The following is a 3480-nucleotide window of genomic DNA, read 5'->3' on the forward strand; positions in this document are numbered from 1 at the left end:
CGCAGCAACTATGGTTGCTGCGGGAATTTTTCTTCTAGCTCGACTTCTTCCTCTTTTCATATCTTTACCTTTGATAATGAGTTTTATTTCTTTAGTAGGTACAATAACACTATTCTTAGGAGCTACTTTAGCTCTTGCTCAGAGAGATATTAAAAGAAGCTTAGCCTATTCTACAATGTCTCAATTGGGTTATATGATGTTAGCTCTAGGTATAGGTTCTTATCAAGCTGCTTTATTCCATTTGATCACTCATGCTGATTCAAAAGCTTTATTGTTCTTGGGATCCGGATCCGTTATTCATTCAATGGAACCTCTTGTGGATATTCACCAGATAAAAGTCAAAATATGGTTCTTATGGGCGGTTTAAGAAAATACAGTCCAATTCACAGAGAACTACTTTTTTATGGGGTGACACTTTCTCTTTGTGGGTATTCCACCTCTTGCTTGCTTCTGGTCCAAAGATGAAATCCTTAGTAATAGTTGGTTGTATTCGCCCTTTTTTGGAATAATAGCCTCCTTTACTGCAGGATTAACTGCCTTTTATATGTTTCGGATATATTTACTTACATTTGATGGGTATTTGCGTGTTCATTTTCAAATTACAGTAGCACTAAAGAGAGTTCCTTGTATTCAATATCCTTATGGGGAAAAAGGATACCCAAAGGAGTGAATAGGGATTTCGTTTTATCAACAACGAAGAGTGGAGTTTCTTTTTTTTCACAAAATATACCAAAAATTCAAGGTAATACAAGAAATAGGATAGGATCCTTTACTACGTCTTTTGGGGCTAAAAAAACACTTTTGCCTATCCGCATGAAACGGGAAATACTATGTTATTTCCTCTTCTTATATTACTACTTTTCACTTTGTTCATTGGATTCATAGGAATCTCTTTTGATAATGGAGGAATTGGTAATGGAATAGCAGAGTTAACCATATTATCAAAGTGGTTAACTCCCTCAATAAACTTTACCCAGGAAAGTTCTAATTCTTTTGTAAATTCATATGAATTTATTACTAATGCAATTTCTTCTGTAAGTCTAGCTATCTTTGGTTATTCATAGCATATATCTTCTATGGATCCGCTTATTCTTTTTTCAGAATTGGATTTAATAAACTCTTTTTACAAAGGAAATCCTAAAAAAGAATTTTTAGATCAAGTAAAAAAAAATATATACAGTTGGTCATATAATCGTGGTTATATAGATATTTTCTATACTAGGGTCTTTACCCTCGGTATAAGAGGGTTAACCGAAACTCACGGAGTTTTTTGATAAGGGTGTTATTGATGGAATTACCAATGGAGTGGGTCTTGCTAGTTTTTGTATAGGAGAGGAAATTAAATATGTAGGGGGAGGTCGAATCTCGTCTGTATTATATTCTTTTTTTTATGTTATGTATCTGTGTTTTTATTCTTTTTTCTTTCTTAAGTTAAGGAATTTACAACAAGTCTCTTGCAAAAATAACTATCCTATCCCCTTTCTACAATCTCTCTATATCCTTGTTACATAAGGTAAGTATTGTATAATAGTTCGGTTTTCCGCGATTTTTTCCATTCCTCTGTGTAAATACCCTAATATGGGTTCACAATCAATAACATCCTCACCATCGAGAGTAACGATCAGTCGAAGAACACCATGCATTGATGGGTGTTGAGGGCCCATATTGACTATCATGAGATCTTTTCTTGTAAGCGGTAGACTCATATCCTTTCTTCCTTAATTCATTATTCCATGAAAATGGATTATTCCATGAATTCCTCAAAGCGAGGCTCATCAAAATGAATAAATCTAAGACTACTATAAGACTACTAAAAAAATAATAAAACAAGAAAAAAATTTGAACGATTAAATTACTGCTCCCGAATATTCAACTGACCGATTAATTTCTTATAACGTACTCTATTTTTCTTTGCCAAATAAGCCAGCAAACGTCGACGTTTTCCCAAAAGTCTTCGTAGACCTCTTTCCGATGAAAAATCTTTTTTGTGTAATTCCAAATGTGAAGCAAGTCTCCGTATCTTATTGGTGAAACTGAATACTTGAGAATTCAACAGAACCCCTGTTTTCTTCTTTTTCTTCTTTAACCATAAATCCAAAATTTTTCTACCTCCTTTCTTGTTCATGTATTTTTCTGATCAGGAAAAATACAAAATTATGTCAGTTATTATTTGAAGTTATTCTAATCTCGTACACACACAAATTTGCAATTATTCATCTACTACTGGAATTTGGATTTATTTTATCGATGCAAATTGGATTTGGATAGAAGGGTACATTCTTTCGAAATGTTTCTTCTATCTAAAATATTAGAAAGAATTTTGCTGATTTATTTATTGCTATATGCAATTTATGGAATTGATACACCATTTAATTGATATCATTTAGCAAAATGAAACACAGCATATGCATCCATCTTTTGGCTCGAGAATTTCACGGGATAGAGATATGGTATAAGAAATAGACTATTAAGTAACTCTAAATGAATTGTGGATACATCTGTATCCTTAACATACTGAAACGATTGTCATTATTCGTATCAAACCAATAGCGATTCATACAAGCTAAATCTTCTAATCAATGGTGGGCCAATAATGAATTTTTTTGCATATGTATTAAGACGCTTGGCCTGATTTCGAAATTGTCCAGAGTTTTATATGTTGTTTTCATTGCAAAATGATGGGTCTCCTTCCATAACTTTCCAATTACGAGTACGAGAATTGAAAGACATGAAAATTCTCAATTCTCTACGGCGTCTAGTAGATAGAAACAAGAAAATCAGAAGAATCTTTCTCTCTATTCACTATCATTCCGCGTCTTCGACTTCTATTAGTTTCTTTTCTTCTTTAATGCAATAGCTATAGTTTGATATAAGAATCCATTTCTCAAAGTAATGGAAACCATTCTCTTATAGGAAATGGTTCGAAAATCGCTATTCCACCTTTTAGGTATCGTGAAAAGTGATACCTGTGAAGATCGTGCATTTCAGTCAAATTCAGATCCGTTTTTCGAGTCCATGATATAATATAACCAAATTGGATAGATCTTCCACCTGTTTAGCTAAGAAAGAATAGATACAGAGGTGGATAATAGATCGATATGAAGATCATGAGCTGCCCCATAATGAAATCGCCAGTAGTCGCGAATATCTCCTTCTTCCCTAATCCAAGATTGGAGAAAGAAGATCTAAGAGGGACCTATGGAGAATGTAGTCAGAAATCCATAATAGAGTCCGACCACAACGACCGAATTAATTATCCTCATCGAGAAACTTAGACTACTAAATAGAAAAGATTTGAAAATCATGGCATGGGTCTCCTTTTTTTCTTTCTTTAGAGTTTTCTATATGCACAATTTCTCGATGTTTCGATGAGAATTTCTTGACTTTCCATATATAGAAAGAGATAGACTATAAATGACATCTCTTATGTCAATAAGACCAAAGGGATGGATATTAAATGATAGGAAGTGCTAGGAAGTG

Source organism: Triticum urartu, unplaced genomic scaffold, assembly GCF_056163025.1.
Source record: "Triticum urartu cultivar PI428250 unplaced genomic scaffold, HENAU_Tu73 scaffold1, whole genome shotgun sequence".
Taxonomy (NCBI): Eukaryota; Viridiplantae; Streptophyta; class Magnoliopsida; order Poales; family Poaceae; genus Triticum; species Triticum urartu.